Source organism: Spermophilus citellus (assembly GCF_964194105.1).
Source record: "Spermophilus citellus genome assembly, chromosome: 13".
In the NCBI taxonomy this organism is placed as follows: domain Eukaryota; kingdom Metazoa; phylum Chordata; class Mammalia; order Rodentia; family Sciuridae; genus Spermophilus; species Spermophilus citellus.
In genome coordinates, this window is record NC_138193.1 from 76,947,413 (window position 1) to 76,960,156 (window position 12,744).

Genomic DNA, 12,744 nt, shown 5'->3' on the forward strand with positions numbered 1-12,744 from the left:
AACTAAACAGCACATAGTCATATATGTGTTCCCTGTCTTGTACCATGTGATGCTGTGGGTAGCCTTGGGACTCTGCCAACAGGCAATCATCAAATGTAGCCCCTTGACCTTGTATCTCCAGAACTACATGTCAAAATCAACCTCTTTTCTTTAAAAAGTAGCCTGTGCTGGAGGTATAGCTCAGTATTATAGCATTTGCTTAACATGTATCAGGTCCTGGGTTCGATACCCAGCACAAATATCCAGCACAAATAAATACATAATAAGGGCTGGGGATGTGGCTCAAGCGGTAGCGCGCTCGCCTGGCATGCGTGTGGCCCGGGTTCGATCCTCAGCACCACATACCAACAAAGATGTTGTGTCCGCCGAGAACTAAAAAATAAATATTAAAAATTATCTCTCTCTCTCTCTCTCTCTCTCTCTCTCTCTCTCCTCTCTCACTCTCTCTTTTAAAAAAATAAAATAAAATAAAAAATAAATATTAAAAAAAAATTCTCTCTCTCTCTCTCCCCCCTCTCTCACTCTTTAAAAAATAAATAAATAAATAAATAAATAAATACATAATAAAATTAAAAAACTAGCCAGACGATCACACCTGTAATCCTAGCAGATGGGAGGCTGAGGCAGGAGGATCATGAGTTCAAAGCCAGCCTCAGCAAAAGTAAGGTTTTAAGCAACTCAGTGAAACTCTGTCTCTAAATAAAATACAAAATAAGGCTGGGGATGTGGTTGAGTGTCCCTGAGTTCAATCCCTGGGTACCAAATAAAATAAAAAGACTAGCCAGGCACGGTGGCACATACCTGTAATCCCAGGGGTTTAGGAAGCTGAAACAGGAGAACTCAAGTTCAAGGCCAGCCTCAGTAATTTAATGAGGTCATAAGCAACTTAGTGAGACTGTGTCTCAAAATGTTATGGTTTACATGTAGTGTCTCCCAAAAGCTCAATGCAAGAAGACAATGCAAGAAGGTTCAGAGAAGAAATGATTCTTCTCAAGCAGTGAATTAATCCCCTAATAGGGATTAACTGAGTGGTAACTGAAGGTGGTAGGGTGTGGCTGGAGGAGGTGGAAATTGGGGCATGGCTTTGGGTTATATATTTGTAGCTGGCCAGTGCAGACATCTCTCTCTGCTTCTGATCATGCTGTGAGCTGCTTCCCTCCACCACACTCTCTCTCCTCAAGGAATGTAACTGGCCTCCTATGGACCTCTGAAACCGTGGGCCCTTAAATAAACTTTTCCCCCTCTACAATTGTTCTGGTCAGGTCTTTTAGTCACAGCAGCAAAAAAGCTAAGACACAAAATAAAAAATAAAAAGGGATGGGATATGACTCAGTGGTTAATTGCTTCTGGGTTCAATCCCCAAAACCAAAAATAAATTAATAAAAATAAGAAAGACTGCCTTGGCTATTTGTTGTAGTAATGAAGAGTTAACTAATGCAGAAACCAAATCCTAACTCGGGCATAAGAGATAATGTCTGAGCAAAAGCTGAAGAAAAAACAGAACTTGGGGGGTTAGGGCTACAACTCAGTAGAATGCTTGCCTTGCAGGTGTGAGGCCCTAGGTTCCATCCTCAGCACCACATAAAAAAAAAATATATATATATATATATATATATATATATATATATATATATATATATATATAAAATATATGTTATATATACATATATATGTGTGTATGTGTGTGTGTATATATATATATATATATATATGTATAGATAGATAGATAGACAGACAGATAGATAGAGACAGAGAGACAGAGAACACTCTTGGAGTAGAACTGAAAAAGGGTAGGTCACAGGTGAAATCAGACCCAGCAAAGCCTAGTGTACAAATGCATGGCTATTTAAGTCGGAAAGCTGCCAGTCATTTGGGAAATCCAGAGTATAAAAGGCTGCTCAAGTTAAGGGTTATCTGGTGGCAAGAAACAGACATTCATGCCAGTTGGCTAAAGTAAAGGAGAAATGAATATAAAAATAGGCAAGGGATTATGTGAGACCCAACTGTGGAAAGCACAGCTAAAATGACAAGAACTCCTCTCTCCTTCCTCTTTCCCATTATCTGGTCTCCAGTCTTGGCTTTTCTGTGTGTGTGTGTGTGTGTGTTTCCCTCTCCACAGACTGGCTTCTCTGCTCACTTATTTGTTCACATGTGGCCTCCTATAGCTGTCTCAAATAGCAGTCTTGGCTCTCTGTTTCTGTCCCCCACCCACTCTACCCCATTTTCTCTAGGTCCCAATTCCAAATTCCTAGGAACTATAGTCACTCTGATACAGCTCCCACATGCTTGTAGATCAGGAGTCAGCAACCTATGGCCTGGAGGGCCAAATCTGGCTTCTTCTGCCTTTGTAAATAAAGTTTTGTTGTTACTTTTTTCAGTACTGGGGGTTGAACCCAGGGCCTAGCATATGCTAGGTTCTACCACTGAGCTATTCCCCCCCAGCTTTTTTAATCTTAAAAGTTTGAATCAGTGTCTCTTCTGTTGCCCAGGGTAGCCTTGAAATTTTGATCCTCCTGTCTTCGCCTCCAGAATAGCTAGGATTACAGGCACGTGCCACGTGCTTGGCATGAATGAAGTTTTAATGGAACACCACAGCACACATTTATTTACATATTGTCTGTGGCTTCTTTTGCATTACAAGGACAGAGCTGAGTAATTGCAACAGAGACCCTACTGACCAAAAAACTGAAAACGTTTACTTACCTAGACCTTTAGAGAAAAAATAAAAATTGCTGATCTTGCATTAGACAGCTGGGTATGGAGATGTGAGGGGGAAGTCAACTCTGCAATCTCAGCTCTGAGAGTGGATAGCCCCTCCCACTTTCTGCAGAAAAAGGATAATGTGGGAAAGGCAGCTGACAACATATTTTGAGAAAGGAACTGTTTGAAAATTCTAACACAGGAAAGAAAATAATCAATCTCAAGTATGTGCCAAATTTTTCACACAAAGGGTAGAAGAATGCAAGGCAGTAACTCCTTAATCTAGAGAAGTTCATTAAGATGCTAAATTTAGTAGAGTGTGTCACCCTAACCACCTTTAAATAACTCACTTATGGCAAATTTCCCAGACCCTCCATAGATAGCTCTTGCTAAGCTGAAATGGCTGAGGCACAATGTTCAGTGTATATACATTGAGTTTTAAACATCCAGAAGTTTATTACTTAACAGACAGACAAAAAGAGTAAGGCAGATGGAAAAAAAGGCTGATATCTCCGGGTGGAAGGATACAATGAAATCTAGAATTTACCATTTTGGTAAACTTAAGACTTTTTCGGGGGTGAGGGCAAGAAATCTTTCATAAACAAGGTTTTTTGTGGTGACTAACAAAGATATTAGAATTTTAAAAATTTAGAGCTGGTTGCAGTGGAGTACTCCTTGAGAGGAGAGAGACTGAGGGGGAGGAGGGCTGAGGCAGGAGGATCACAAGTTTGACCAGCCTGGGCAACTTAGTGGTTGTCCTTTTGCATTACAAGGACTCTGTCTTTCAATTAAAACAATAAATAAATAAAAAGGGCTGGAGATGTAGCAACTCAGAAGTAGACCACCTCTGGGTTCAATTCCATTACCAAAGAAGCAACAACAACAAAACCTCATTATCTAAATGTCTTCTCTTGATTTAAAAATAGGGAAGTTAAGGTTCAGAAGATGACCAGGGAGACTTCATTAAACCACAACTATATTTAAAACTATGCTGGAACTGGGGGTGTAATTCAGTAGCAGGGCACTTACCTAGCAGGTGTGAGGCCCTAGGCTTGACCCCCCACACACACTCCAGCATGGCAAAATAAATAAATATATCATACTTATCTCTAACAAAAGAGACAAACCTTATCCTTTATTAAATCTTAGAGACAAAAAGGGGAAGGGGTGACTAAAAGCTATATTCCTTCCCTACTGTCTCCTAGGGACGTCAAGTAGAGGGACAGAATACACAGTTCTTTAAAGCCCTAGGTCTGGAGGTCTGGAGGTGTAGCTCAGTGGTAGAGTCCTGGCTTCGCATGTGTGAGATCTTGAGTTTGATCCCAGCACCATAAAAATAAAATAAATAAATAAATAAATAATAGAATATAATAAAAGCCCTCGACCTAGGCAAATGAGTCTGAATCCTAGCTCTGGTACTTACTAGCCCAGAAAAAAAAAAAAATTAGATATTTTCTAACCCTCTTCATGCCTAAAATGGAGATAATAATTCCAGCCTCAGAGCAGTGCTATAAGGTAAATGATTGTGAATATTTAGCACGTGGCCTGGAAACTAAGTGCTCAATAAATGTTAGCTGCTATTAATATTATTTTTGTTTATTTATTTTGCTTTTATTGGTACATTATATTTGTACATTATAGTTGGGTTCATTTTGACATAACCTTACATGTATGGAATTTAATTGCTGTGTTTCAGTCCCCAGTGCCCGCCCCCCATTATTATTATTATTATTAGTAGTAGTAGTATGTGTGTGTGTATTGGGGATTGAACCCAGGGGGTGCTCTAACACTCATCCCCAGTCCTTTTTGTATTTTTATTTTGAGACAGGATCTCAATTGCCTAGGGCCTAAATTGCTGAAGTTGGACTCGAATTTGTTATTCTCCTGCCTCAGCCTCCTAAACCACTGGGATTACAGGTGTGTGCTACCTCTCCTGGCTTCAATATTATTTTAAAATAAACAACGACTAGAAATGCAACCTACTGCTTTTGTTGTTGTTGTTGTTGTTAGACATGGAGGTCTAGTTACGTTTGTTGCTGATTTTGAACTCCAAGTTCAAGTCATCCTCTTGCTTCAGCCTCCAAGTGCTGGGATTACAAGCATGCACAACCACACCTAGAAACCTATTATGATTTTTAAAAATATCACCCGAAAGGATTGCATGTATGAAGCTAGAGAAGACTGTTTTCTTTCTTATTGCTAAGAGAATGAAACAAATTCTATCTGCAGGAATCCACTATATAACAAATAGAGTTTATTTGAAACTAAATACTGCAGTTGTGAAAATAGCTTTTGATAAATGAGATAAATGTTCAGGGAAGTGCAAAAAGGGCAACTTTTTGCTTGAACAGTCATGGAAAGGAAAGTGAGGAACTGGCGATCAAGAAATTAAAGACAGAGACCAGGCAGAGATACACACAAGAGTTTATTTGTCAGAGCTGACAAATTAAGGCACATCTCTCCATAGACAAACAGAGTTGCGCAGGCTTGAGTTCTGGGACTTTTATGGTGCAGGCTCAGGGATTAGAGCAGGGCAGTTCCTAATGGGGGAGATGAAGGGTTGGGTTGGTATGAGGGAGTGGTGAGCCTTTCTATTCCCGCCTTTGGGTGGGAAAGCGAAATTTGTCTTAAAATGATGGCTGTCACTTAAGATGACCATCCAGATGCTAAGCAAGGACCTTATAGTCATGTTGCACTTAGATTCACTCTGTGGTTGTGCAAGCCCCCAAACTTGGAATCATCTTTGGCTCCACTTATTCTCTCATATTCTCAAAATATTTCTAGAATCTGATCCCCTCTCTTCACCTCTACTGCCACCATTCTGCCCAAAGCCACGATCATCTCTGATCTGAATGACTCTAATAACTTCCTTACTCTCGGCTTCTAGTCTTGAATTTGTCAGTATGTTTCTTTTTCTTTTCTGGGGATTGAACCCAGAGCCTTGCACATGCTGGGCAAGCGCTTTACCACTGAGCTACACCTCCTACCTCTAGGGCAGTATTTTCTTAATATAGCAGCCAGAGTGGTTCTCTTAAAATTTGTCCGTTTATGTCCTTCCTCAGCTCAAAATTGGTCAACAGCTCCCCATTTTACTCAGAATAATGCCAAAATATTTAAAATTACCCACAAGTCCTACAAGATCCAACTTCCCCTGCACCTGCCCCCACTGGCCTCGAAGCTCTTTCTTGACAATACCAGACACACCCTGCCCAATGACCTTTGCTCTTTGCCTGGAATGTCCTTTCTCCAGATATCTTCTTAGGTAAGGCTCTTATCTCCTCAAATTTTGCTTCCCGAGGCTTGCCTTTGCCTCCTTACTTAATAATGCAAATAACCCCATCCTAGGAATCCCACTCTCCGTTCCTTGTTCTTTATTTTCTTTTCTCGCAGAAACCATCTTCTAACACTAGATAGCTTATTTATCATGTTTTTGTTAAATTTGTCTCCTCCACTAAGATGAGGGCTTCACGGGAGCAGCAGTCTTTGTTTTATTTACTCCTGTTTTCTAAGCATCCAACACTGTTGGTATATAATACATACTCAACAAATATTTGTTGAATTAATTACCATTGTGGTTACAGTTTTGTATTTGCTGCAGGGTCTTATTTGGACAAACACTAAACCAAATTGACAATCATTTAACAATGCAAATAACTGCATGAGTTGGGAATTTTCCATTTTCTTTTTGTTTCTCTTTGTTTCTAATTTCTCCTCCACGTTACAATAAAAACTCTTATAAATAAGTGTCCTAAATGCAATTCTACTTTAAGCTTATGTTCACATTTCCTCACCTAAGAGTTCATGCTCCCCATAGTATTTATACCATTTCCACTCCAATTACGGTCTTCAGCCATACCCCATATGCACAGAACCGAATTTTTATGTCCAAATACCTGCTTGGTCTAATATGTTGGCAGAGAGGCAGAACTCCTGCTTAGACCAGTGGCCTGGTTTGGGACTAGTGCATTACAGCCAAGAAAGGAGAAAACAGGAGTAATGGTGTAAACAGGAAGATCTGAGAGTTTCCCTTTCTGGGAAAAAATGTTGAAACGCTGTCCCTGCCCTACCCCACTGGTGGGAGAGGGGAAGAAAGAAAAAGTAAAGGGAGGATTAATAATGTTATGTGCTGTAGGGTGTGGTTTATAAAATCCTCTCTTACCTCTTTTACATACTCTGTAAAATCTACATTGCTTATAAATTTTTGAAGGGATTTGAGTGTGCTGATTCTTACTTCAGTGTTGGCCTGGGGCGAAAAGGGAAGCTTCCCACAGCAGAGTTATGTAAGAGAGTTTTAGGTGTAGGATCAGTACAACTAGACCTGCTCAAATAAGCAAGAGAATTGTTGGGAAAGGGACCCTAAATGTAACAAAAATTCAGAGTTCTCCTTTTGAGTTAGGAATCTGATTGCCCAAAGCATTTTTTTAAATGTATAAATATCACCCAACCATCTCTCACTAACATACTTGTTAGTTGAGGTTTGTTAGCTTCTTTAATAAACCATAAGCAAAATCTTGGGGGCAGGGGAAGGCCAAAGGGTGACAAAAGAAAAGTATTCATGCTTATCATGGAAGAGGAGTTTTGGAAATCTTTGGAGGCAAAGTATACTGCCAACAGAGGTAAACAGGCATGGGCACCACAGTACATGCCCTGGGCAATGGGCACAGGATGCAGTTGAAAGTGTTGATTTTCATGTGACAGATTGGATCAAGTTCTATTCAATTGCATCACATTTCCCCCACAGATCATTTCTGGCCAAAGGTCTTTTTCTTTTCTTTTTTTTTTTTAAAGAGAGAGTGAGAGAGGAGAGAGAGGGGGGGGGAGGGAGAGAAAGAATTTTTAATATTTATTTTTTAGTTCTTGGCGGACACAACATCTTTGTTGGTATGTGGTGCTGAGGATCGAACCCGGGCCGCACGCATGCCAGGCGAGCGCGCTACCGCTTGAGCCACATCCCCAGCCCTTCTTTTCTTTTTTTAATAAAATTGTTGTTTTTTTTAGTTGTAGATGGACACAATACCTTTATTTTATTTATTTTTATGTGGTGCTGAGTATGGAACCTAGTGCCTCACATAAGATAGGAAAACACCCCACCATTGAGCTACAACCACAGCTGGCCAAAGGTCTCAAGTTCATGTCTTATGGAAATTGTGCTCAGCAAGAGACCAAGCAGCACTCTGGGGACTGGAGAACCCAGTCAGATTGTTCTCAGAAATTCTGGGCCCCTAGAGAGGCTGGGAGTGGGGTTGGGAGGGGTCGGTGCAGATTAACCCTTTCCCCAGGCATTGATTCTTTATCATAATGTTCTTATAATTTCATTTTATAATCAGGTCTTGTATCTCCATCCCAATGGATATCCTCATTTCTTGTTGGCCTCTTATTTCCAATAAAGATTTTGCTATCATTGAAGCAAATTCTTAACAACAAAGACAATTTGGAGTCCTGTTTTTAAAATGTGATTAGGTATGCATAATATAAGACAAAGTATTACCCCATTCACTTCAATCAAGTCCTGAGTAGAGAAGTAACCAAATAAGGAATGCAGAAAATACTGAAGGATCTGAGTATTCTCTTTAAGGAAAGTCAGGTTCTGGTTTGGAAACACAACAGTTTTTGGCAGATAACGGACAATAAAACAATAGCTAAAGCTGGTGCCTCTTACACTAGCAACTCTCTAGGCTGAGGCAGGAGGGATCACAAGTTTGAGGCCAGCCTGTGCAATTTAGTGAGGCCCTGTCTCAAAAAGAAAAAACTGGGGATGCAGCTCAGCAGAAAAACACTCCTGAGTTCAACCCTTAGTACCACCAAACCCTCCAAAAAAACAAAATTAGCATCAAAAATAAGAAAAAAACGGGCTGGGGACGTGGCTCAAGCGGTAGCGCGCTCGTCTGGCATGCGTGCGGTCCAGGTTCGATCCTCAGCACCACATACAAACAAAAAACAAAGATGTTATGTCCGCTGATAACTAAAAAATAAATATTAAAATTCTCTCTCTCTCTCTCTCCTCCTCTCTCACTCTCTCTTTAAAAAAAAAAAAAACAATGATAAAAAGAGAAACAAGCAAACCATAGTTAACCACTGGGATAGTTGAGGAAGGTCTTAAGGAAAAGGTGAAATTTGATTGTGCATCGAAGTGAGTAAGAATTACCAAATGGAGTGTGAAGGAAAGAAAGAATTAACATTCCAAGTATAGATGGTTTCCCATTACTAAATGCCAGAGAGCTTCTAAAAATTAGACATGTTATTTCTAAAATATACTTATTTATCAGTACTGGGGGTTGAACCTATGATCATTCTATTTTAGAATGTCCTTTTTAATTATTTTATTTTATTTTTTATTTATTTTTTTTTGAGAGAGAGAATTTTCAATATTTATTTTTTAGTTTTTTCAGTGGACACAACATCTTTGTTTGTATGTGGTGCTGAGGATCGAACCCAGGCCGCATGCATGCCAGGCGAGCGCGCTACCACTTGAGCCACATCCCCAGCCCAATTTTTTTTATTTTATATTGGCCTCAAACTCACAATCTTCTTGCCTTAAACTCCCAAGTTGCTGGGATTACAGGCATGTGCCACTGTGCCTGGCTAGACACATTGAATTTCATAGGGTGACTAAAAATCCTTAAAAATTTAAAAGTTTTTTGTACCCAATGTTTTCCCATCTGTTTGTTTGTTGGTTGGTAGTGAGGATTGAACCCAGGGACATTTTACCACCAATCTAAATCCCCAGTTCTTACTTATTTATTTATTTTGAGATGGGGTCTCACTAAGTTGCTGAGAGTCTCACTACATTGCTGAGGTTGGCCTGGAATTTGCTATCCTCCTGCTTCAGCCTCCTGAGTCTCTAGGATCATCAGAGTGTATCATCCTGCTTGGCTCCCATCTGTTTCTTTAATAAAACTATATGTAGGGCTGGGGATGTGGCTCAAGCGGTAGTGCGCTCGCGCTTGGCATGCGTGCGGCCCGGGTTCGAACCTCAGCACCACATACCAACAAAGATGTTGTGTCCGCCGAGAACTAACTAACTAACTAACTAACTAAATAAATAAATATTAAAGAAAAAAAACTCTCTCTCCTCTCACTCTCTCTTAAAAAAAAAAAAAAAACTATATGTAATGTTTTTGGAAAAATTACCTTCATTATTTTGACTGCTTGGCACCATAACTTGATTTGAATCCTGCCAGCAATACTATTTTCATCTATGAAGATATTTCAACACAGATATAAACATGTGCTCATAAATACACACAGTTATTTGTGATTTCATTTTTGGCATGCTGTGGAAATAACTATAGTTTTGTATGCAGGCTGGCTTGAATATGACCAGAAAAATCCAATAGGGCCTGGTACTCAAATGGACTGTTTTTAGGGTTCAGTGCCTGCAGTCTCCTCTTTAGTATCTTACTTTCTCTTTGAACTTGTGTTTTGCAAGTGAAGTTTGATGGGACAATGCTGGCACACTGGAGCTTGGAACCTTGGCTCCCACATGATTCTATCACTTGCCATCTCTCTTGCTTTCCAAGACCAGTTCTCAGCTGTTGGCACTATCATGCCCTAGCATTTCAAACTCTGCCTGGCCTCTTCCTTTTTTGCCTTGTCAGGGACTGCTTCTGCCTGGGGAGGCAATGAGTCTTGGTGGATGGATGGTGATTGTGGTGGTTCTGCCCGTAAGTGGAACCTGTGTAGGGTGTGGGGGAAAATCCAGATTGGACATGGTGATATTATAATACCTTGGGTCAGGGCACAGTGTAGTGCCCTGGGCTGTCAGTGGGCTGTCAGACATTTAGTGTATATTTTGGTACAAGTGAGGCTCTTTTCCATCTGTGATCCCAGGTACCAACACGGAGGTTGCAGTCTTAGGGGATCAAGGTGAGGAGTGCCTTTCTGACATGCATTGGGGTGACAGGCCATTGTAAGGGGAGATTGACTTCTTGTAAGGGGAGGTTGACTTCTTGCTCCTTATAGGGCCCAGTGGCTGGCAAGAGAGTGAATCTGGTGGAGGGTGAGTGCAACACCAGTTTTGAAATGAGACTCTAGGGTATCTGGGAGCATCTGCACTTACCTTGCAAATACCCCCCATGGGAGAGAGCATGACAGTAAGTAGCCAAGGAATCTACACTAGCTAGAAAGAGAGGTGTATCCGAAGCAAAAAGCTTTTTTTAAAAAATATTTTTTATTAAAGAAAAGCTTTAAGCCAGATGTGATGAAGCACACTTGTAATCCCAGCTACTCAGGAGATTGAGGCAGGAAAATCACAAGGCTAACCTCAGCAACTTAACTTCATACACCCTGTCTCAGAAAAACAAACAAAAGGATGGGGGATGTGGCTCAGTGGTAAAGTGCCCTTGGGTTCAATACCAGTACCGCTTCTCCCCCTAAATCTTTAAATTTTAGAAGCTTTAACAGCATTTCCCTCTATTCCCACTTTTTGAACAAGGTGGCCACATTTTTATTTTTCAATAGGCCCTGCAAATTATCTAGCCAGTGCTGTCTGTAGGTATTCTACTTCTTTTTCCTTTCTAAGTAACAGACTATCACATCAGAAGCAGTGATGTCTTCCATTAGTGAAAATAAGCCAATTTTTACAACACATAGTATTATTAATCTTCAATTACATTTGATGGGTTTGGCAAAGGGGAAGCAATTTTTTCCATACCCATAAGACTAACTGTATCAGTAAATTCATTTTATTATATGATTTAAAATTAATAAGCAAGGAAGAAAATTTAGTAGTTGTCAGTAAAATTCCATTTTAAATTGCAGTAATTTATTTTCTTGATATCTAGCAATCATGATATAAAATGTTGCTTATGTGTAGAATTATATTACATGAAATAATTTATTTTCAGCACAGAGGCAGTCAAGTCTTCTAAGAATAAAATAAACATTAAAAATAATTGAATCTTTGAAATATGCATTTCTTGCTGACATGATTGCTGTCTCTTATGTTAGGGAAATGATACAGCTTGATGGACAGAACCCAGGATTCTGAGTTAGCTCTCAATTTTCTCTTTGTAAAACAAAAATCTTCAACTCACTAGAAATTTTCTAAGATTTCTTCTAATCCTGGAGTTCAATGACATTTGCATAGCCTTCTTTAAGCACATGTGTATGTGCTCACACACAGCCCTTTATTTTTTGAATGAATACTACTACTAAGCTACCTTTAATAACTATGATTTTGGAATATGTTTGCGTGAAAGGAACAGAAATCTTCTAAATTAGCTCAAGTTAAACATCTTTTTCCTTTTGAGAGAGTTTCGTATACAACAAGAGTATATAAAACACATATGTATAAATTTTTAAAATAACTGTAACCACTACCCAGGCTAAGAATACACCACTATACCTTAGAAGTCACTTAATTGCCCCTTCTGAAAACATGTCCCTATCTGTCATCTAGGGATTATACTGTTTCCCCCACTCTACCCTCTGCTGGGGATTGAACCCAGGGCCTCAAGCATGGAAGGCCAGGACTCTTATCACTGAGCTGCACTCCTAGCACTAATATATTTTATGAGATAATTATTCTTGTTATTATTTATAAATTTTGTCATTTTGTCTGTGTCCTTACACAATATGCTGTTTTAAAAATAATTGCACTATTGAAATATCAACTCACAGTCTATGAGGAAATGAAGAACCTCAGGAAGGGCAGGAAACAATTTAGTTCTCGACCTTCAGGATCGTGAGTCAAGTGCTCCATCATTAATGTGGCTCAGGGTCCAAAGTACTGAGAAAGATAATCTGATTGGATGAATGGGTTTGTGTCTCCTTGGTCAGGTATCTACCTTTGATATGGTCAACTATGGCTGACGAGAATGCTGGGGGCAGTCAGGACAGTAAGGCCCAGGTGGGATTTATTCAAAGGTTGTTCAGGAAACAGCTTGATACAGTATGTAATTCAGCCCCTTGAACAAATCTGAAGTATGATTTCATATTCTTGTCAGCAAATACCACATATCATTTTTTTTCCTTTTTTGGGACCAGGGATGCTTAACCACTGAGCCACATTCCACATCCCCAGCCCTTATTATTTTTTATTAT

At 39.7% G+C, this 12,744-nt stretch overlaps 1 protein-coding gene across 1 annotated transcript in view; it reads left to right on the forward strand.

The window, feature by feature from the left end:
• Positions 1-1,149: 1,149 nt before the first annotated feature.
• Positions 1,150-12,744, forward strand: part of LOC308632146 (uncharacterized protein) — a 109,713-nt gene continuing 98,118 nt past the window's right edge. Inside the window, exon 1 of the mRNA XM_081263934.1 lies at positions 1,150-1,215. The gene's annotated coding sequence lies outside the window, so the exon portion shown is untranslated. The remainder of the gene's footprint in view (positions 1,216-12,744) is intronic.